Source organism: Triticum urartu, chromosome 5, assembly GCF_003073215.2.
Source record: "Triticum urartu cultivar G1812 chromosome 5, Tu2.1, whole genome shotgun sequence".
Lineage (NCBI taxonomy): Eukaryota > Viridiplantae > Streptophyta > Magnoliopsida > Poales > Poaceae > Triticum > Triticum urartu.
The window spans coordinates 383,404,069-383,429,230 of NC_053026.1; positions in this window are offsets into that span (position 1 = coordinate 383,404,069).

A 25,162-nucleotide genomic window follows, 5' to 3' on the forward strand; every position below is an offset into this window, starting at 1 on the left:
TTTATTTAAATTAGTGAGCGTTCGTCCGTTCGTTCGTTCCAACGAACGTTCGTCGTTTTTCTTTTTCTCGGATTAAATCCATGATTTTTCTGATTGCGATTCCTGATCCGATTTTCGTTTTAGTTTAACTTTTCGCTCGTTTATCGGAATCAGGCGATTCAAGCGCCTGGAGTTTCGTCTCGAAACCCTCTATCCGTTTAACCAACTTAAACAAGTTTTTTTTCTACTGTAAAATTTGACTTAGATCCAGTTTAGTAGAACGAAGTTGTTTTCTTTCGCCGTTTGATTTTCATTGCTTTGTTCGATTTGATTCTTTTGCCAACCGGAGTTCTTAAGTTGAACCTTCTGGTTAGATCTCTTATTTGAGTTTTACCCATGCATTCGATGAGTACTTATTGTACGCTTGTTTGTTTGTCTGCGATAGAATACCCGGAGTGCGCCGCTTGTTACTACGAATCGCTAGGTTTCCCAGATCATCAGCAAGGCAAGTAACACTTTGATCATACCTTTTCTACTACCCAGTTTTATTGCATTAGATCAATCCTCAAACATTGCATGATTAGGATCTAATTAAATTGTGGGATGGTAAGTAGTTGAGGTAGTACCTATCACCTGTTATATATCAACCTTTGGGAGTTACTTCTATGTTTTCTTATTGTGCCATGCTATGCTAGTAGACGTGGATTGGGTGAGTGATATCCATGACAGATGTGAGTATTGTTAATTAATGGTTTATCTAAGGTGGCAAATTAAATACACATCTAGGTCGATTGAGGCACCTGGGTAGTCCAGGACTTGCCTGTTTTCTTTTGGACCGCCACCCAGGCTCAAAGGGATCATGAGATTATTCATACTAGAAACTTCCGTGTGCATCCACAAGCCATTATGGGCTCTAGCATAGTTGATTAAGTCGTGCGAACTCTTACAGGGTAGACTAGCAGATGTAGGGAAAAGTAGGTGCAACGGTCTATCCATCGTAAGGTGCTAGCGCTTCTGAAAGACTATGTCTCGGTCATCCGTCTTCTCAAACACCGTGTAGTGCGAGAAACCAAACGGAGGCGATCGAGTCTTGTGGGAAAAGTGTGCAAACCTCTGCAGAGTGTAATAAACTAATCATGGTTAGCCGTGTCCCCGGTTATGGACGTCTTGAGTATCTAGTCCTTGGATTATCATGTGAATCTCAACATGTTACTCTAAATTAATTTTGTTGGGTTTTGTTAATGATATTTTTAATTGGGATTGAGGATGCTGTCAACCATTCTCAATATTTAACAACTACCATGATAGTTAAATAAATTTATTCCTTTGCAGTAGGGAAAAATTGGCTTTACGCAAAACTGTAACCATAGAACTTTCCACCGGCCAAATATGCATATAGTATAGCTGTTTCATTCTGTTACTCTTTATGTGTTACCTTGCCAGCATATTCCATGTGTTGACCCGTTTCGGGCTGCAACATTAATGTTGCAGACTTTTCAGATGACGATTAAGGAGTTTTTAGGTCGTGGTTCTATACTCAATGATGCCGTTGGAGTTGATGGACTCACTTATCTTCCAAGCCTTCCGCTGTTATCGTTATTAGATGGCCTTAAGCCATATTTATTGTAATAAGTTCTCTATGGAGACCCTCGATGTAATAAGTGTGTGATTGCTATTCTGTTATAAATCCTCCGAGTACTGTGTGATGTCAGCATTACTGATCCAGGGATGACACCGGAGCACAGAGATCAGACTGTTTGAGGTCTGGTCGCTACACAAAGCAAAGTATTACGCGCATGCTCCTAGGGGGATAGATTGGTAGGAAAATACTATCGCTCGTCCCCGACCGCCACTCATAAGGAAGACAATCAATAAATAAATTATGCTCCGACTTCATCACATAACGGTTCACCATACATGCATGCTACGGGAATCACAAACTTTAACACAAGTATTCTTTAAATTCACAACTACTCAACTAGCATGACTCTAATATTATCACCTCCATATCTCAAAACAATTATCATGCTTCAATCTTTTCTTAGTATTCAACACACTCAAAAGAAAGTTTCACAAATCTTGAATACCAAGCATATTATTATTAAGCAAATTACCATGCTATTAAGAGACTCTCAAAATAATTTAAGTGAAGCATGAGAGATCAATAGTTTCTTTAAAACAAATCCACCACCGTGCTCTAAAAGATCTAAGTGAAGCACATAGAGCAAAATTATAACGCTCAAAAGATATAAGTGAAGCACATAGAGCAAAACTACTTAGGTCAAAAAGATATAAGTGAAGCACATAGAGCATAACTACATAGCTCAAAAGATATAAGTGAAGCACATAGAGTATTCTATCAAATTTTAATTCATGTATAGCTCTCTCAAAAGGTGTTTACAGCAAGGATGATTGTGGCATACTAAAGCACAAAGTCAAAAATAATACAAGACGCTCCAAGAAAAACACATATCATGTTGGTGAATAAAAATATAGCTCCAAGTAAATTACCGATGGAAGTGGACGAAAGAGGGGATGCCTTCCGGGGCATCCCCAAGCTTTGACTTTTTGGTGTCCTTGGATTTTGTTGGGGGTGCCATGGGCATCCCCAAGCTTAGGCTCTTGCCACTCCTTGTTCCATAATCCATCAAAAGAATTCACCCAAAACTTGAAAACTTTACAACACAAAACTCAATAGAAATCTCGTGAGCTCCGTTAGAGAAAGAAAACAAAAGACCACTTCAAGGTACTGTAATGAACTCATTCTTTATTTATATTGGTGTTAAACCTACTGTATTACAACTTCTCTATGGATTATAAACTATTTTACTAGCCATAGATTCATCAAAATAAGCAAACAACACACGAAAAACAGAATCTGTCAAAAACAGAACAGTCTGTAGTAATCTGTAACTAACACAAACTTCTGGAACCCCAAAAATTCTAAACTAAATTGCTGGACGTGAGGAATTTATCTATTAATCATATTCCAAAATAATTAACTAAATAGCACTCATCAAATAAAAATGACAGCAGTTCTCGTGAGCGCTAAAGTTTCTGTTTTTACAACAAGTTCAACAAGACTTTTCCCAAGTCTTCCCAACGGTTCTACTTGGCATAAACACTAATTAAACACAAAAAATACAACCAAAACAGAGGCTAAATAAATTATTTATTACTAAACAGGAGCAAAGCAAGGAATAAAAATAAAATTGGGTTGCCTCCCAACAAGCGCTATCGTTTAACGCCCCTAGCTAGGCATAAAAGCGAGGATAGATCTAGGTATTGCCATCTTTGGTAGGCAATCCATAAGTGGCTCTCATGATGGTTTCATATGGCAATTTTATTTTATTTCTTGGGAAGTGTTCCATGCCCTTTTTTAATGGAAATTGAAATCTAATATTCTCTTCCTTCATATCAATAATCGCACCAACCGTTCTAAGGAAAGGTCTACCAAGAATAATAGGGCAAGAAGGATTGCAATCTATATCAAGAACAATGAAATCTACGGGCACATAATTCCTATTTGCAACAATAAGAACATCATTAATCCTTCCCATATGTTTCTTAATAGTAGAATCCGCAAGATGCAAGTTTAGAGAGCAATCATCAAAATTACGGAAATCTAGCAAATCACACAAAGTCTTGGGAATAGTAGAGACACTAGCACCCAAATCACACAAAGCATAAAACTCATGATCTTTAATTTTAATTTTAATAGTTGGTTCCCACTCATCATAGAGTTTTCTAGGGGTAGAAACTTTCAACTCAAGTTTTTCTTCATAAGATTGCATCAAGGCATCAACAATATGTTCGGTGAAGGCTTTCTTTTGACTATAAGCATGTGGAGAATTTAGCACGGATTGCAACAAGGAAATACAATCAATTAAAGAGAAACTTTCATAATTAAATTCCTTGAAATCCAATATAGTGGGTTTAGCAACATCTAGATTTTTATTTCTTTCAATCCCACTTTCATCAATTTCATCATAAAGATCTAAATACTCCGAATTTTTAGAACGCCTTCTAGGTAAAGGAAGATCATATTCAGTTTCATCAAGATTCATATTGCAAAACAAAGATTTAATAGGAGACACATCAATAACTTTTAGATCTTCATCTTGATTTTCATAGGAATTGGAAGAACACGCTTTAATAAAGGCATCTTTGGAAGCACGCATCCTAGCGGTTCTTTCCTTGCACTCATCAATGGAAATTCTCATGGCTTTGAGAGACTCATTGATATCATGCTTAGGAGGAATAGATCTAAGCTTTAAAGAATCAATCTCAAGAGAAATTCTATCAACGTTCCTAGCCAAATCATCAACTTTAAGCAATTTCTCTTCAAGCAAAGCATTAAAATTATTTTGTGAATTCATAAACTCTTTAACACTATTCTCAAATTCAGAGGGCATCTTATTATAATTTCCATAAGAGTTGTTGTAGGAATTCTAGGATATGGCTAAGGATTAAAATTCCCTCTATAAGCGTTGTTACCAATATTATTCCTACCAAAAAAATTCACATCCATAGATTCATTGTTATTCTCAATCAAAGTAGACAAAGGCATATCATTAGGATCAGAAGAAACACTCTTAGTAGCAAATAATTTCATAAGTTCATCCATCTTTCCACTCAAAACATTGATTTCTTCTATCGCATGCACTTTTTTATTAGAAGATCTTTCAGTATGCCATTGAGAATAATTAACCATAATATCATCTAGGAGTTTAGTAGCATCTCCTAAAGTGATTTCCACAAAAGTGCCTCCCGCTGCCGAATCTAAAAGATTTCTAGAAGCAAAATTCAATCCAGCATAAAAAAATTGTATAATCATCCACAAATTCAAACCATGAGTAGGGCAATTACGTATCATTAATTTCATTCTCTCCCAAGCTTGTGCAACATGTTCATGATCAAGTTGCTTAAAGTTCATAATATCGTTTCTAAGAGAGATGATCTTAGCGGGAGGAAAATACTTAGAGATAAAAGCATCTTTGCACTTGTTCCAAGAATCAATACTATTTTTAGGTAAAGACAAAAACCAAGCTTTAGCACGATCTCTAAGCGAAAACGGAAATAGCTTCAATTTAAAGACATCATTATTGACATCTTTTTTCTTTTGCATATCACATAAATCAACGAAGCTATTCAGATGAGTAGCGGCATCTTCACTAGGAAGCCCGGCGAATTGATCTTTCATAACAAGATTCAACAAAGCAGTATTGATTTCACAAGATTCAGTATTGTCAAGAGGAGCAATCGGAGTGCTAAGGAAATCATTATTATTGGTATTGGTGAAGTCACACAATTTGGTAGTATCTTGAGCCATCGCGACAAACAAGCAATCCAACACACGAGCAAACAAAAGGCAAGCGAGAAAAAAGAGGCAAATAGAGAGGGACGATAGAGAGAGAGAGGGCGAATAAAAGGGCGAGGGTGAAGTGGGGGAGAGGAAAACGAGAGGAAAATGGCAAATAATGCAATGCGAGAGATAGGGATTGTGATGGGTACTTGGTATGTTGACTTTTTGCGTAGACTCCCCGGCAACGGAGCCAGAAATTCTTCTTGCTACCTCTTCAGCTTGCGTTGGATTTCCCCGAAGAGGAAAGGATGATGCAGCAGAGTAGCGTAAGTATTTCCCTCAGTTTTTGAGAACCAAGGTATCAATCATGTAGGAGGCCACGCTCAAGTCCCTCGTACCTGCACAAAACGATAGCTACTCGCAACCAACGCGATTAGGGGTTGTCAATCCCTTCACGGTCACTTCCGATAGTGAGATCTAATAGATATAATATTTTTGGTATTTTTGGTATAGAGATGCAAAGTGAAAAGTAAAAGGCAAAGTAAAAAAGCAAAGCAAGATTAAAGTGATGGAGATTGATATGATGAGAATAGACCCAGGGGCCATAGGTTTCACTAGTGGCTTCTCTCAAGAGCATAAGTATTCTACGGTGGGTGAACAAATTACTATTGAGCAATTGACAGAATTGAGCATAGTTATGAGAATATCTAGGCATGATCATGTATATAGGCATCACGTCCGTGACAAGTAGACCAAAACGATTCTGCATCTACTACTATTACTCCAATCATCGACCGCTATCCAGCATGCATCTAAAGTATTAAGTTAAAAATAGAGTAACGCTTTAAGCAAGATGACATGATGTAGAGAGATAAATTCATGCAATATGAAATAAACCCCATCTTGTTACCCTCGATGGCAACGGTGCAATACGTGCCTTGCTGCCCCTTCTGTCATTGGGAAAGGACACTGCAAGATCGAACCCAAAGCTAAGCACTTCTCCCATGGCAAGAACTACAAATCTAGTTGGCCAAACCAAACGGATAATTCGAAGAGACTTGCAAAGATAACCAATCATACATAAAAGAATTCAGAGAAGATTCAAATATTATTCATAGACTTGATCATAAACCCACAATTCATCGGTCTCAATAAACACAATGCAAAAAGAAGAAGATTACATCAAATAGATCTCCACAAGAGAGGGGGTGTCGGTGTCAAAACCGGCGGATCTCGGGTAGGGGGTCCCGAATTGTGCGTCTAGGCCGGATGGTAACAGGAGGCAGGGGACACAATGTTTTACCCAGGTTCGGGCCCTCTTGATGGAGATAAAACCCTATGCCCTGCTTGATTAATATTGATGATATGGGTAGTACAAGAGTAGATCTACCATGAGATCGGAGAGGCTAAACCCTAGAAGCTAGCCTATGGTATGATTGTCTGTTCGTCCTATGGACTAAAACCCTTCGGTTTATATAGACACGGGAGAGGGCTAGGGTTACACAGAGTCGGTTACAATGGGAGGAGATCTACATATCCGTATTGCCAAGATTGCCTTCCACGCCAAGGAAAGTCCCATCCGGACACGGGACGAAGTCTTCAATCTTGTATCTTCATAGTCTAACAGTCTGGCCAAAGGATATAGTCCGGCTGTCCGGAAACCCCCTAATCCAGGACTCCCTCAGTAGCCCCTGAACCAGGCTTCAATGACGATGAGTCTGGCGCGCAGTATTGTCTTCGGCATTGCAAGGAGGGTTCCTCCTCCGAATACACCACGGAAGAATTTGAATACAAGGATAGTGTCCGACCCTGCAAAATAAGTTCCACATACCACCGTAGAGAGAATAATATTTTCACAAATCTAATTTGCTGACTTGTTTTGGCAGCATGACGTTACGTCATGGCCCGGTGATTATTCGAAATGTTTCCTTTAACTAGCCCCGTACATAATGCGAGGCAGTTTTTTGACACATCTTGTCAAAACAGAGATCGTGTCCCCTTATCACGGGATTCTCATCAATACGGGTGTGGGTAACCCAACCGCGCCATCGATTACGGCACTTGGGGGACGAGCGAGTTTTACCAGGCTAGTAGGGACGCTTAGTTTCATCCACCCATATAAAGGGATAAGGATTCACCTTTTCATCCACGCCTTCTTCCTCCTTTGCTCATCCATTTTTGCACACTCGAGCTCTAGCGCCCAAGTCCGCACTTCCCACCTCAACCTTCCCCTACCATGTCCGGAGCGGGAGGCAGGTGGATGGTCTCCTCCGTCAGGGAGGGAGACGTCAAGAAGTTGAGGAGAGCCGGATACCTTCCCAACGACATCGCGCACCGGCTCCCAGATGAGGGGCAGCTCATCCCCACCCCTGGGCCCCATGAGAGGGTAGTGTTCCTTACCCATTTCCTCTGCGGGCTGGGATTCCCTCTCCACCCATTCGTACGGGGGCTCATGTTCTACTACGGCCTGGATTTCCATGATCTGGCCCTGAATTTCATCCTCAATATCTCGGCGTTTATCGTCGTGTGCGAGGCCTTCCTCCACATCAAGCCCCACTTCGGCTTATGGTTGAAGACCTTCAATGTCAAGCCGAAGGTTGTGGGCAGCCGCCAGGAGGAGTGCGGAGGTGTCATGGTGGGCAAGATGCCAAACGTTACATGGCTTAAGGGCTCCTTTGTGGAAACCATAAAGGGGTGGCAATCAGGGTGGTTCTACATCACCGAGCCGCGTGACCCTGCATGGGCAGAGGCCCCCAAGTTTCGATCTGGCATCCCCATGCGGCTTACCTCCTGGAAAGAGAAGGGCCTGTCCTGGGGTAGTTCGGGAGAGCTGAACGGGCTCCAAACATGTATTCAAAACATGGTGAGCAAGAAGCTCAAACTCATCAACGTAGTCCAGTTCATGCTCCACCGCTGGATCCTCCCGTGCCAAGAACGGGACTTCAACTTGTGGGAGTTCGACCCCGCGCAACATCGAACTCTGAACAGGCTCTTCGACACAACTCACTAAGATGCCTGGAGGGTGCTGTTCAAAAGCGCCGAGGTCCCTCCTCCCATTACTGAGGATCGCGGATTCAGCGCGAAGCGCCAAGCTAGTGTGGTAAGCTACTTTACCTTTCACAGGATACTTATCTTTTATAGATTGACTCCATGCGGGATCTAAACTCCTGTACCTTTGACAGGACTGGAAGGAGACGGCCGGACAGATCGACTGTCCGGCTCCTTTGCCCGGACGCTCTTCTGGCTAAGATGCTGACTCTGGCTCCTTATACGGTGCCGGAGAAGACCAAGAAGGCCAAGGGAACCCGAAAGAGTTCCCGACGCCACCGTCCGATGACTCTGCGGCGCACTCCTCCCCCGAAGATGAGGAAGAAGAAGAAGATGCTCCCCCTCCAGCTGGGGGCGATAAGAAAAGGAAGGCCGCCCCAACTGGGGGGGCGAAGGGTCCAACAAGGGAAGGACTCTCCTTCCGGACAGTTCCACCGCCGCTGACGAAGGGGAAGACGAGTGGTTGCCCAGGGCCAAGCCCTGGGGAGATCGTAAGTATTCGGATACCAGAGTAACTCATAGCATTCCTTTGTCGCACTGCTTTCCCTAACGCCGAACATAATTATGCAGGCCGCCACGAGCCAGTATCGATGTATCATCGGACGACTCCCTGGGCTCGTCGGACATGGATAGCGATCCAGTCCCGACCACCACCTCCCCTCATCCTGTTGACGACACCGAGGTGCTGTCTCAAGAGGCACCGGGTCGAGGGGAGACAGTCCCGGAGGCGCCTCAAAGCGACCTTCCGGACTCCGGGAGCCGAGGGGACGGGGCCCCTGAGAGCTCCGAGTTCGGCTCTCAGCCGAACACCGCGCCGGAACCTCCAGTGGTTCCGGGCTCGGGCAGGCGGCCTCCTTCCAAGAGGAGCAAGACGCCTGTGCTGGTGACCTCTGTCCATCCAGAGGCGCTGGAAAATCTGCTGGAAGCGCTTCGCAGCGCTTCCATCGACGAGGAGCACCGTACTATTATGAGTGCGGTGGTCTAGAAGGTTCAGTCCGCCAAGAGCGGATTGACTGAAGCCTGTGCCAGCCTTCTAACAGGCTTTGAGGTAAGTGTTTTTTAAAATATAGGAAAAATATTACCGCATAGACAGTAGCCCCTGATGAGTATCAAATAATATCGCAGGAGTCTAATATAAGTATGTCAATATGCGTATGCAGGCCTCGCTGCTGGCGTCCGCCGCACTGACTGTGGAGGTTGCCGTACTGAAACAGGACCTCTAGGGGTCCAAGAAAGAGCTCGGCCTTGCCAAGAGGCAGCTCGAGGAGAACAAGGGTAAGTAATACCCTGTCTATAGATATGTATAAAAAGAATGCGATTGCAAAATGATAGGATTATCATGAATTTGCTAGGGGCCGCGACCGAAGTGGCGACCCTAAAGCAAGCGTTGTCCGAGGCCGAAGATAAAGCGGCCAAGGAGCGCACCGAGCGAGAGAAGCACGAGGCTCGGGTGGGCGAGGTGCAGCAAGAGCTCCAGGCTCTCGTGGCAAAGCACGAGGCGTTGGAGCTTGACTCAAAGACGCGGGAGTCTGAGCTTGTCGTGGCCCTCGAGAGCGCAAAAAGTGCCAAGACCGAAGCCCAAAAGGCCCTCTAGGAGATCGATGCAATGAAGAAGATAGCAGCGGGTAAGGCTTTCTATATGCAAAGCAAGCATGTAAAAGTAAATTACCGATTACTTACCCGAATCCGGAGCTCTCCAGGAGCATTCGCAGATTTGCCCTGCAGCGTGTCCGATGCCACACAATTTTACCAGGCCGAGGATGGAAGCTCAACGGAGAAGCTGTTCTAGTCTCAGTATACTGAGGCCGAACACCCGGTGCCAATGAGCGACGAGCTAAAGCAGATGGTCGAGCTACATAAGGCGGCCGATCAGGCCATGAAGGGCTTTATAGTCCGGCTGTGGCCGGGCGACGCCCTTCCGAACAGCTTCTTCGGCCTGGTGAGGCGGCTTGTGGATGCCTGCCCGCGGCTGGAGGTCGTCAAGCGATCTGTCTGCATTGAAGGTGCACGTCGGGCTTTCGCCCGTGTGAAATTGCTGTGGGTCAAGCTAGACGCCGTGAAGCTGATCAAGGAGGGGCCGCCGGAGGGCAAGGAGCATTGCCACCCCGAGATGTACTACGAGGGTGTTCTGCCGGGTGCCCGTCTCATAGCGGACGAGTGTTCAAAAGATGTAATATTTGAGTGAGACTTGCTCGTTTTATCATGTATTTATGAAAACTTGTTTCATATGCGCTATGCAACGCTTGTTTGAATTTAAAATATTGCCTTCTGTTTGGCTGTTTATCCAATCTGAGAGATGGCTAGTCCTCGGCTTCTGTCCCCATGCCACGAGTGCTGGGGTGTTCGGGATAAACCTGGGAACTCTTGTTCCCATGTTTGGGTCCTTCGAGGGAGGTGCTCAGCACAGCGAACAAGGCAACCAGACTAATAATGCTTTATCACTCTCACTTAGCCATAGAATTCTATAATTTTAAATTTCGGCGAAGCCCCTGGTATTCGGAAGGCCGAATTCGGGGCGCGATACACGCCTTTAAGCCGGACAGGGCCGGCCCCTCGCTCTAAGCGGCATAAGTCTTTAGGGACTCGAAAACCTCGCCGAACAGCGACCAGTCTCTCGCCTTATCATGACAGTCAGTTTTAGCTTTCTCTACTGAGGTGCTGAACCCAGCAGAACCGGGGCACACTCGCAGTAGTTCTCCTAGCGCTACCTTAGCCGATAGAGCGGAACATAAGGTACCAGAACATAGGAGCCGGGAAAACCCAACATTTGACCAAAGACATGATTCGGAGCTGATGCATATAATGCTATAAGTTTGGGGTGCCGCACTTGTGAAAGTGTTCGGACTTTTCACACCGTATTGTGGGGTATGTAAGCCCCTGGTGTATTGGTCGTACCAAAGTGTACGGTTGCAAGGCGTTATTAATGAACACATCGATATATATATATAACAAGAATGCAATAATAGTCGTAATGTCATGCATTGTTTATTCAAAAAATTGCGTTAAAGCAGAGTGATACATATAGTGCGATAAGAAAAAAGTAGGACTATGTCCCTTCCAAGGGCAAGCTGAGGAATGATATTAAATCGAATATTTCGCTCGTTACTGTAATCCACCTGGGAATTCCGTGGTATGACATAGCTATCTGCCTCCTTGGTTGCTGCATCATGTGTTCAGCAATAGTGCTGCCAGACAGTGTTTCCAGAGATTAAGGTCCTGAGAAAAAAGGAGAAAAATAACCAAACGGGAAGCCCCTAGTGCGGTTTAAGCCGCGTCTTGGGGCGTGCCGCAGTTGTGCCCCCCTCCCCACCTGCGCCCATGGTATTTTTAATGCGTAATTATGTATGTGTGGCACGAGGTTCGCCATTGGGCTGGGATTGGGGTGGCCGCCGTATTGCTACGCGAGCTCAGATCGCGCTAGGCGGTCTATTTGCCGATTGCGCCGAGCGTGCTTGAAGGTGTCCGGGCTTTGAAGCGCCGAACTGGTTGATTGCCTTGAGAGGCTGCTTTGCGCTTCTGCTGCGAGGGCCGCGGTGTACTCCTCTATTCGGAGAGAGCGCTCTGTGTTTCCATTGACTGTAATAACTCCGCGAGGTCCTGGCATCTTGAGCTTGAGGTATGCATAATGCGGTACCGCATTGAATCTAGCAAATGTGGTTTGCCCGAGCAGCGCGTGATAACCACTCCGGAACGGGACTATATCGAAGATTAACTCTTCGCTTCAGAAGTTATCCGGGGATCCGAAGACCACTTCCAGTGTAATTGAGCCTGTGCAATGGGCCTCTACACCTGGAATGACGCCTTTAAAGGTCGTTTTTGTGGGTTTGATCCTTGAGGGGTCTATACCCATTTTGCGCACTGTGTCCTGATAAAGCAGGTTCGGGCAAATCCGCCATGACGGATACTAGTGGGGTGGTCCCTGCAATAGAAGGTGATCAGACAGGAGGACCAAGGGTTGAACTTTGGGGCGACTAGCTCCAACACATATACGTCCCTGAGCGCACGCTTCCGCTCCCTCTTGGAGATGTGGGTTGCGTATATCATGTTCACCGTCTGCACTTGTGGGGGAAACCTCTTCTGTCCTCCGGTTTGTGGCTGCCGGGATTCCCCCTCGTCATCTCTATGCGACCCCTTGTCCTTGTTTTCGGCAATTAACTTGCCGGCCTACTTGAACACCCAACAATCCCTGTTGGTGTGATTGGCTGGCTTGTCTAGGGTGCCGTGTATTTGACACGAGCGATAGAGTATACGGTCCAAGCTGGACGGACCCGGCGTACTTTGTTTGAATGGCTTTTTCCGCTGACCGGGTTTAGAGCCTTTGAATCCTGCATTGACTGCCGTATCCTTGGTATTTTCGCTGTTAATGCGGCGCTTATGTTTGTTGCGACGTGACCTGCTATTGCCGTCCTTGGTATCTGAGGTACCATGGTTCTTTGATATGTTATTACTGCGAGCCAGCCAGCTGTCTTCTCCCGCACAAAAGCGGGTCATGAGCGTCGTGAGAGATGCCATAGATTTCGGCTTTTCCTGACCAAGGTGCCGGGCTAGCCACTTGTCTTGGATGTTGTGTTTGAAAGCCGCTAAGGCCTCTGCATCCGGACAGTCAACGATTTGATTTTTCTTTGTAAGGAACCGAGTCCAGAATTGCCTGGCCGACTCTTCTGGCTGCTAAATTATGTGGCTCAAGTCATCGGCGTCTGGTGGTCGCACATAAGTGCCCTGAAAGTTGTCAAGGAATGCGGCTTCCAGATCTTCCCAACAGCTAATGGAGTCCGCTGGCAAGCTGTTAAGCCAATGCCGCGCTGGTCCTTTGAGCTTTAGTGGGAGGTATTTGATGGCGTGTAAGTCTTCACAGCGGGCCATGTGGATGTGGAGGAGGAAATCCTTGATCCATACTGCGGGATCTGTTGTGCTGTCGTATGATTCAATATTTACAGGTTTGAAACCTTCTGGGATTTGATGATCCATTAATTCATCTGTGAAGCATAAGGGGTGTGCGGCGCCTCTGTATTGGGCTATATCGCGACGCATCTCGAATGGGTCTTGCCCCCTGTGTTCGGCCCGGCCGGATTTGCTTTTACTGTATCCGACGTGACGTTTATCGTCTCACAGAGTGGTGCGCCCTCGTGGTCCATAGATCGATCTTGCATGCTTTGCTTTGTCCTCCAATATGTCTCGCAGGTCTGGCGTATCTCACATGCCTTTTTATTTGAATGGCGTCGGGGTAGAGGCTGAGTTTTTGGATGGAATGCCTCTCTATCGCGGCCACGAGGTGGCCGATCAGCCGTATCATACGCTTCTTCCTCCAGTCGAGGTAGCAACCTGCACTTTGGGTAACTCTTGGAGGGGCGCTCGAGTTTATATTCCTCGGCCGCGAGGACTTCAGTCCGTCTGTCAGCTAGCAGATCCTGATCAGCTTGAAGCTGCTACTGCTTTTTCTTAAGGCTATTTGCCGTGGCTATAAGCCGGCGTTTGAAGCGCTCTTGTTCGACGGGATCCTCTAGCACAACGAATTCGTCGTCACCGAGGCTTGCCTCATCCTCGGAGGGGGGCATGTAATTATCATCCTCCTCCTTTCCATCTGCCGCTCTCTCAGGAGGGCTGCCTCCTCCATCCTCCTGCTCTAAATCTTGCTGGAGGGGATTGTTGTTGTCTTCGGCACTATCGGGAATGTTATTATCTCCTGTGCTAGTATCACCACTTATTCTATGGCGGGACTTAGAGCGGCGCCGATGACGTCGGCGCTTGGGTTGCTTCTTGGAGGGGTCATCCTCCGCTATCTCGTCGCCATTGCCTTCTTTGGGTGTATCCACCATGTATATATCGTATGATGAGGTGGTTGTCTAGTGCCCCGTAGGTAGTGGTTCCTCTTCGTCTCCCGCATCGTCGTCCATACCGTCGATGTCTTCGAAGTCGAAGTCGAGCATGTCGGTTAAGTCATCGACAGTGGCTACTAAGTGGGTGGTGGGTGGATCATGAATTTCTTCGTCGTCCGCATCCCAGTCCTGCCGGACATAGTTCAGCCAGGATCCTCCTGACAAGGAGAGAGAGAACTTAATGAGTTCAGTATGTCGCCAAAGGGCGAGTGCTGAAAAATATCCGTGGAGGTAAACTCCATGATCGGCACCCAATCGGATTTGATAGGAACGAGCGTAGGCGGTTCGGAGTCCGTGGCCGGAGAAGGATCCGGCAGTTTATCAACACGGCTCTTGTGCAAGGTAAGGTCGATGTTCGGCTTGATCGCCGCTGAGGGTAAGGCCTCCGTGGCAGGGTCCATCCACCCGTTCGCGGAAGGCGCAACTGGCTCCGAATCGAGGGTCGGAGCGGCTGCCGGTGCGATCTCCTGAACACTGTCCGATGGTAGAGCTAAATTGTACTCATCGTGGCCGCGTGGCGCACAAGGCAAAGGCTCGAATCCGTCGAAGATCAAGTCTCCGCGGACATCGGCCGTGTAGTTTAAGCTTCCAAACCTGACCTGGTGACCAGGGGCGTAACTTTCGATCTGCTCTAGATGGCCAAGCGAATTGGCCCGCAGTGCAAAGCCGCCGAACACGAAGATTTGTCCGGGGAGAAAAGTCTCACCCTGGACTGCATCGCTATCATGATAGTAGGAGACATCAGGCCTAATGGCGACGACACAGAGGAACTCTCAATGAAAGCACCAATGTCGGTGTCAAAACCGGCGGATCTCGGGTAGGGGGTCCCGAACTGTGCGTCTAGGCCGGATGGTAACAGGAGGCAGGGGACACAATGTTTTACCCAGGTTCGGGCCCTCTTGATGGAGGTAAAACCCTACGTCTTGCTTGATTAATATTGATGATATGGGTAGTACAAGAGTAGATCTACCACGAGATCGGAGAGGCTAAACCCTAGAAGCTAGCCTATGGTATGATTGTCTGTTCGTCCTATGTACTAAACCCTCCAGTTTATATAGACACCGGGGAGGGCTAGGGTTACACAGAGTCGGTTACAATGGGAGGAGATCTACATATCTGTATTGCCGAGCTTGCCTTCCACGCCAAGGAAAGTCCCATCCGAACACAGGATGAAGTCTTCAATCTTGTATCTTCATAGTCTAACAGTCCGGCCAAAGGATATAGTCTAGCTGTCCGGAAACCCCCTAATCCAGGACTCCCTCAGGGGGAGAACTTTGTATTGAGATCCAAAAAGAGAGAAGAAGCCATCTAGCTACTAACTATGTTCCCGAAGGTCTGAGGTAAACTACTCACACTTCATCGGAGAGGCTATAATGATGTAGAAGCCTTCCGTGATGACGGCCCTCTCCGGCGGAGCTCTGGAACAGGCCCCAAGATTGGATCTCGTGGATACAGAAAGTTGCGGCGGTGGAATTAGGTTTTTGGCTCCTGTTCTGATCGTTTGGGGGTACGTAGGTATATATATAGGAGGAAGGAGTGCGTCGGTGGAGCACCGAGGGGCCCACGAGGCAGGGGGCGCGCCCTAGGGGGGTGGGCGCGCCCCCACCCTCGTGACCGCCTCTTTGAATCCTTGGAGTAGGGTCCAAGTCTCCTGGATCACGTTCGTTGAGAAAATCACGTTCCCGAAGGTTTTATTCCGTTTGGACTCCGTTTGATATTCTGTTTCTCCGAAATACTGAAATAAGCAAAAAACAGCAATTCTGGGCTGGGCCTCCGGTTAATAGGTTAGTCCCAAAAATAATATAAAAGTGGAAAATAAAGCCTAATATAGTCCAAAACAGTAGATAATATAGCATGGAGCAATCAAAAATTATAGATACGTTGGAGACGTATCACCTGCCGGCCACTCGCTCTCCAGATCCGGCCCAAGGCCCATGTGAGTAGCTCCCTCAGCCCCTCCTCTCTGTTGGCCCATCTTGCACTAGTTTCAGCCCACTATGTTTTTCCCTTGGACCTGCGAATTTTGCTATTATCCAGATGCTGCCTGTTTTGCAGAAAAGCCCCTAGACTTCATACATATCTTAACTCACAAACTAAGCATCACATGTAAAAACTTTATATATGAAAAATGTTTAGAATTTCATATACTTTCATAATATGCAATTTTCATCCATGTTTAAAATGTTTAAAATGCTGCTTGTTTAAATTTGCTTAAATAACTTATTAAAATGCTTTAATTCATAACTAATTAACCGTAGCTCGGTTTTAAATAATCTTTATATGTTATTGGGGTAGAAAAATGCCTAGTTTAACATGGTGGCTTTACTTTGCATGTTTAATAACTCTAAAATTGTGTTTAGGTCAGAACAGTACCAAACTTAATATATGCATATGGGGATTTACCGGAATTGTTGTTCATTGTTTCCGGCCTCATTTAAACTTGACTAGATAGTTAGTTTAACTTTGCTTCACCTCTTGCCATGCTAACCAACATTTAATATTGTTGAGTACCTAAACGAGAGAGAACTAAATAAGTCATGTGGTGTTTTCTTCAATATGCAACTCCGTTGCCTATTGAGCTCCACGTAATTTGTAGTGTTGTTTGTTGCACTTTGCCATGCCATGCCTCAGTAAACCGGACATGCATCATACTTGGTTGTGCATCATGCCATGATTATGTGATGGTTGTTTACTATGTTGTTTGCTTCTTTCCGGTGTTGCTTCTTCGGGTTAGTTCCGATAATGTCGCGTTTGTGAGGATCCGTTCGACTACGTCCATTTGTCTTCTTCATGGACTCGTTCTTCTTCCTTGCGGGATCTCGGGCAAGATGACCATACCCTCGAAATCACTTCTATCTTTGATTGCTAGATGATTGCTCTTTTGCTATGCCTATGCTACGATACCTACCACTTGCTTATCATGACTCCCATATTGCCATGTCAAACCTCTAACCTACCTTGTCCTAGCAAACCGTTGTTTGGCTATGTTACCGCTTTGCTCAGCCCCTCTTATAGCGTTGCTAGTTGCAGGTGAAGATTGGAGTTTGTTCCTTGTTGGAACATGGATATTTGTTGGGATATCACAATATCTCTTATTTAATTAATGCATCTATATACTTGGTAAAGGGTGGAAGGCTCGGCCTTATGCCTGGTGTTTTGTTACACTCTTGCCGCCCTAGTTTCCGTCATACCGGTGTTATGTTCCTTGATTTTGCGTTCCTTACATGGTTGGGTTATAATGGGAACCCCTTGACAGTTCGCCTTGAATAAAACTCCTCCAGTAAGGCCCAACATTGGTTTTACCATTTGCCACCTAGCCTTTTCTTTCCCTTGGGTTTGCCAACCCAAGGGTCATCTTTATTTTAACCCCCCGGGGCCAGTGCTTCTCTAAGCGTTGGTCCAACCTGAGCGATGTCCAGCGCCACCAGGGGCAACTCTGGGCTGGCCTACCCGATGTCTGGCTTATCCGGTGTGCCCTGAGAACGAGATATGTGCAGCTCCTATCGGGATTTGTTGGCACATCTGGGTGGCTTTGCTGGTCTTGTTTTACCATTGTCGAAATGTCTTGTAACCGGGATTCCGAGCCTGATCGGGTCTTCCTGGGAGAAGGAATATCCTTCGTTGACCGTGAGAGCTTGTGATGGGCTAAGTTGGGACACCCCTGCAGGGTTTTGAACTTTCGAAAGACGTGCCCGCGGTTATGGGCAGATGGGAATTTGTTAATGTCCGGTTGTAGAAAACCTAAAACTTAACTTAATTAAAATGCATCAACAGCGTGTGTAGCCGTGATGGTCTCTTTCCGGCGGAGTTCGGGAAGTGAACACGGTGTTGGAGTTATGCTTGACGTAGGTTGCTCTAGGATCACTTCTTAATCATAGTTTCTCGACCGTGCCTTTGCCTTCTCTTATCGCTCTCTTTTGCGTATGTTAGCCACCATATATGCTAGTGCTTGCTGCAGCTCCACCTCATACCTTTTCCCTACCTATAAGCTTAAATAGTCTTGATCACGAGGGTGTGAGATTGCTGAGTCCTCGTGACTCACAAATACTTCCAAAACCAGCTTGCAGGTGCCGATGATACCGTGCAGGTGACGCAACCGAGCTCAGGGAGGAGCTCTATGAAGATCTTGTTCGTTGTGTCGTTTCATTTCAGTTGATCAGTAGTGGAGCCTAGTTGGGACGATCAGGGATCTGTAGCATTAGGGGTAGTCTTCTTTTATTTTGGTTCCATAGTCAGACCTTGATTGTATCTGGATGATGTATTGCTATATTCATGTATTGTGTGAAGTGGCGATTGTAAGCCAGCTATGTATCTCTTTCCTTATTCAGTACATGGGATGTGTAAAGATTACCCCTCTTGCGACATTGCTTACAATGCGGTTATGCCTCTAAGTCGTGCTTCGACACGTGGGAGATATAGCCGCATCGTGGGCACTAGGCATTTTTCTACCCCAATTACATATAAAGATTATTTAAAACCGAGCTACGGTTAATTAGTTATGAATTAAAGCATTTTAATAAGTTACTTAAGCAAATTTAAACAAGCAGCATTTTAAACATTTTAAACATGGATGAAAATTGCATATTATGAAACTAGATGAAATTCTAAACAATTTTCATATATAAAGTTTTTACATGTGATGCTTAGTTTGTGAGTTAAGATATGTATGAAGTCTAGGGGCTTTTCTGCAAAACAAGCAGCATCTGGATAATAGCAAAATTCGCAGGTCAAGGGAAAAAACATAGTTGGCCGAAACTAGTGCAAGATGGGCCAACAAAGAGGAGGGGCTGAGGGAGCTGCTCACAGCGGGCCATGGGCCGGAACTGGAGAGCGAGTGGCCGGCAGGGCACGCTGGGCCGGCCTGCTTGGTTCACTCGTGGAAGGGTCAACGCAGTCGCATCGAACGACTCAAGGCAGAGGCGTCGTCCTCCTCTCCTCGACAGGAAGAAGACCAGTGGCGGTGATGCCTACTACACAACCTTCTTCTTATAGACGTTGTTGGGCCTCGAAGTGCAGAGGTTTGTAGGACAGTAGAAAATTTCCCTCAAGTGGATGACCTAAGGTTTATCAATCCGTAGGAGGCGTAGGATGAAGATGGTCTCTCTCAAGCAACCCTGCAACCAAATAACAAAGAGTCTCTTGTGTCCCCAACATACCCAATACAATGGTAAATTGTATAGGTGCACTAGTTCGGCGAAGAGATGGTGATACAACTGCAATATGGATGGTAGATAAAGGTATTTGTAATCTGAAAATATAAAAACAGCAAGGTAACTAATGATAAAAGTGAGCGTAAACAGTATTGCAATGATAGGAAATAAGGCCTAGGGTTCATACTTTTGCTAGGGTAAGTTCCCTCAACAATAATAGCATAATTGGATCACATTACTATCCCTCAACATGCAACAAAGAGTCACTCCAAAGTCACTAATAGTGGAGAACGAACGAAGAGATTATGGTAGGGTACGAAACCACCTCAAAGTTATTCTTTCCAATCAATCCGCTGGGCTATTCCTATAAGTGTCACAAACAGCCCTAGAGTTCGTACTAGAATAACACCTTAAGACACAAATCAATCAAAACCCTAATGTCACCTAGATACTCCAATGTCACCTCAAGTATCCGTGGGTATGATTATACGATATGCGTCACACAATCTCAGATTCATCTATTCATCCAACACAAAGGACATCAAAGAGTGCCCCAAAGTTCTACCGGAGAATCATGATGAAAACATGTGCCAACCCCTATGCATAGGTTCATGGGCGGAACCCGCAAGTTGATCACCAAAACATACATCAAGTGAATCACGTGGTATCCCATTGTCATCACAGATACGCACAGCAAGACATACATCAAGTGTTCTCAAATCTTTAAAGACTCAATCCGATAAGATTACTTCAAAGGGGAAAACTCAATCCATTACAAGAGAGAAGAGGGGGGGAGAAAGATAGGATCCAACTATAATAGCAAAGCTCACGATACATCAAGATCGTGCCAAATCAAGAACACGAGAGAGAGAGAGAAAGAGATCAGACACATAGCTACTGGTACATACCCTCAGCCCCGAGGGAGAACTACTCCCTCCTCGTCAAGGAGAGCACCAGGATGATGAAGATGGCCACCGGAGAAGGATTGCCCCCTCCGGCAGGGTGCCGGAATGGGTCTAGATTGGTTTTCCGTGGCTACGGAGGCTTTTGGTGGTGGAACTTCCGATCTAATCTCTGTTCTGGAAGTTTTACGATACGTAGGTATATATGGGTGCAGGGGGTACGTCAGAGGAGCTACCGGGGCCCCACGAGGCAGGGGGCGCGCCCTAGGGGGGGTGCGCCCCCACCCTCGTGAGCACCTCCCGTATCTCCTGACGTGGAGTCCAAGTCTATCCGGTGGCTTTCGTTCCAAAAATAACTTCTCCAGTTGATTTCGTTCTGTTTCGACTCCGTTTGATTTTCCTTTTTCTTCGAAACACTGAAATAGGCATAAAATAGCAAATCTGGGCTGGGCCTCCGGTTAATAGGTTAGTCCCAAAAATAATATAGAAGTGGAAAATAAAGCCCATAAACATTCAAAACAGTAGAGAATATAGCATGGAGCAATCAAAAATTATAGATACGTTGGAGACGTATCAAGCATCCCCAAGCTTAATTCTTGCTTGTCCTCGAGTAGGTAAATGATAAAAAAAGATAATTTTTCATGTGGAATGCTAGTTGGCATAATTTCAATGTAATTCTTCTTAATTGTGGTATGAATATTCAGATCCGAAAGATTCAAGACAAAAGTTCATATTGACATAAAAATGATAATACTTCAAGCATACTAACTAAGCAATTATGTCTTCTCAAAATAACATGGCCAAGGAAAGTTCATCCCTACAAAATCATATAGTTTAGTCATGTTTCATTTTCGTCACACAAGAATGCTCTCATCATGCACAACCCCGATGACAAGCCAAGCAATTGTTTCATACTTTAGTAATCTCAAACTCATAAACTTTCACGCAATACATGAGCGCGAGCCATGGATATAGCACTATGGGTGGAATAGAATGATGAGGGGGTTATGTGGAGAGGACCAAAAGGAGAAAGTCTCACATCAACGAGGCTAATCAATGGGCTATGGAGATGCCCACCGATTGATGTTAATGCAAGGAGTAGGGATTGCCATGCAACGGATGCACTAGAGCTATAAATGTATGAAAGCTCAACAAAAGAAACTAGTGGGTGTGCATCCAACTTGCTTGCTCACGAAGACCTAGGGCACTTGAGGAGGCCCATTGTTGGAATATACAAGCCAAGTTCTATAATGAAAATTCCCACTAGTATATGAAAGTGACAGAACAAGAGACTCTCTATCATAAAGATCATGGTGCTACTTTGAAGCACAAGTGTGGAAAAAGGATAGTAGCATTGTCCCTTTTGTTTTATTTTTTTATTTTTATTTGGCCTCTCTTTTTTTGGCCTTTTTTTGGGACAATGCTCTATTGAATGATGATCATCACACTTCTATTTATTTACAACTCAATGATTACAACTCGATACTAGAACAAAGTATGACTCTATATGGATGCCTCCGGTGGTGTACCGGGATATGCAATGAATCAAGAGTGACAAGTATGAAAGAATTATGAATGGTGGCTTTGCCACAAATACTATGTCAACTACATGATCATGCTAGCAATATGACAATGATGAATGTGTCATGATGAACAGAATGATGGAAAGTTGCATGGCAATATATCTCGGAATGGCTATGGAAATGCCATAATAGGTAGGTATGGTGGCTTTTTTGAGAAGATATAAGGAGGTTTATGTGTGACAGAGCGTATCATATCACGGGGTTTGGATGCACCGGCGAAGTTTGCACCAACTCTCAAGGTGAGAAAGGGCAATGCACGGTACCGAAGAGGCTAGCAAGGATGGAAGGTTGAGAGTGCGTATAATCCATGGACTCAACATTAGTCATAAAGAACTCACATACTTATTGCAAAAATCTACAAGTCATCAAAAACCTCGCAACTACGGGCATGCTCCTAGGGGGATAGATTGGTAGGAAAAGACCATCGCTCGTCCCCGACCGCCACTCATAAGGAGGACAATCAAATAACACCTCATGTTTCAAATTTGTTACACAACTTTTACCATACGGGCATGCTACGGGATTTGCAAACTTCAACACAAGTATTCCTCAAATTCACAACTACTCAACTAGCATGACTCTAATATCACCATCTCCATATCTCAAAACAATTATCATGCTTCAATCTTTTCTTAGTATTCAACACACTCATAAGAGAATTTTATTATTCTTGAATACCTAGCATATTAGGATTTTAAGAAAATTACCATGCTATTTAAGACTCTCAAAATAATCTAAGTGAAGCATGAGAGTTCATCTATTTATTCAAAATAAAACTACCACCATGCTCTAAAAGATATAAGTGAAGCACTAGAGCAAATGACAAACTACTCTGAAAGATATAAGTGGAGATCAATGAGTAGTCGAATAATTATGCAACTATGTGAAGACTCTCTAACATTTAATAATTTCAGATCTTGGTATTATATTCAAACAGCATACAAAGCAAAATAAAATGACATTCTAAGAATGGCAAACATCATGTGAAGAAGCAAAAACTTAGGATCAACCGATACTAACCGATAGTTGTTGAAGAAGAAAGGTGGGATGCCAACCGGGGCATCCCCAAGCTTAGACGCTTGAGACTTCTTGAAATATTATCTTGGGATGCCTTGGGAATCCCCAAGCTTGAGCTTTTGTGTCTCCTTAATTCCTCTAATATCACGGTCTCTCTAAATCTCAAAAGCTTCATCCACACAAAACTCAACAAGGACTCGTGAGATAAGTTAGTATAAACCATTGCAAAAACCTTATCATACTATACTATAGCAAATCACTAAAATTATTATTCAACATTGCATACTAAATTCCTTTTAATATTTAATAGTCCTATCCTCAAATAGAATCATTAAAGAAGCAAACATATGCAAACAATGCAAACATAACAGCAATCTGCCTAAACAGGATAGTCTGTAAAGAATGCTGCAACATCCATACTTCCCTAGCTCCAAAAATTATGAAAGAAAATTCCCACTGTATTAAATTTATCAGATCTTAATATGCAAAAGGTTTAAACATTTTATCACATTCCGACTTTTCTAGGGAATTATTGCAACAGCGGTAAACTTTCTGTTTTCAAACAGCAACATGTGGACTTCTATAATAGGCTTAGTAAAGGCTATCAATGCCACTTTTATTGAAATAAAAGATGAAAAACATTTTTCTAAATAACATCAAGCAAATTCTAACAAAATAAATTGATGCTCCAAGCAAAACACATATCATGTGGTAAATAAAAATATAGCTCCAAGTAAAGTTACCGATGAACGAAGACGAAAGAGGGGATGCCTTCCAGGGCATCCCCAAGCTTAGGCTCTTGGTTGTACTTTAATATTACCTTGGGGTGCCTTGGGCATCCCCAAGCTTAGGCTCTTGCCACTCCTTATTCCATAGTCCATCGAATCCTTACCCAAAACTTGAAAACTTCACAACACAAAACTTAACAGAAAACTCGTAAGCTCCGTTAGTATAAGAAAATAAATCACCACTTCAAGGTACTGTAATGAACTCATTCTCTATTTATATTGGTGTAATATATACTGTATTCCAACTTCTCTATGGTTCATACCCTCCGATACTACTCATAGATTCATCAAAATAAGCAAACAACACGATGAAAACAGAATCTGTCAAAAATAGAACAGTCTGTAGTAATCTGAATCAAACGTATACTTCTGGAACTCATAAAATTCTAAAATAAATTGCTGGACCTGAGGAATTTATCTATTAATCATCTGCAAAAAGAATTAACTAAATCAAATAAAAATGGCAGCAATTCTCGTGAGCACTAAAGTTTCTTTTTTTGACAGCATGATCAACAAGACTTTCCCCAAGTCTTCCCAAAGGTTCTACTTGGCACAAACACTAACTAAAAGCATAAAACCACATATAAACAGAGGATAGATGAATTATTTATTAATAAACATGAACAAAAATAAAGTTGGGTTGTCTCCCAACAAGCACTATCGTTTAACGCCCCTAGCTAGGCATGATGATTTCAATGATGCTCACATAAAGGATAAGCATTGAAACATAAAGAGAGCATCATGAAAAATATTACTAGCGCATTTAAGTCTAACCCACTTCCTATGCATAGGGATTTTGTGAGCAAACAACTTGTGGGAACAATAATCAACTAGCATAGTAGGGCAAAACAAGCATAACTTCAAAACTTTAAGCACATAGAGAGGAAACTTGATATTATTGCAATTACTACAAGCATATGTTCCTCCCTCATAATATTTTTCATTAGCATCATGAATGAATTCAACAATATAACCAGCACCTAAAGCATTCTTTTCATGATCTACAAGCATAGAAAATTTACTACTCCCCACATAAGCAAAATTCTTCTCATGAACAATAGTGGGAGCAAACGCAACAAGATAACTATCATGTGATTGGAAATTAAGATCAAGATGACAAGTTTCATGGTTATCATTATTCTTTAAAGCATATGTGCCATCACAATAATCATCATAGATAGGGGGCATGCTTTCATAATAAATTTGCTCATCAAAACTTGGGGGACAAAAAATATCATCTTCATCAAACATAGCTTCCCCAAGCTTGTGGCTTTGCATATTATTAGCATCATGGATATTTAAGGAATTCATACTAACAACATTGCAATCATGCTCATCATTCAAATATTTAGTGCCAAACATTTTATAGATTTCTTCTTCTAGCACTTCAGCACAATTATCCTTTCCATCATACTCACGAAAGATATTAAAAAGGTGAAGCGTATGAGACAAACTCAATTCCATTTTTTATAGTTTTCTTTTATAAACTAAACTAGTGATAAAACAAGAAACTA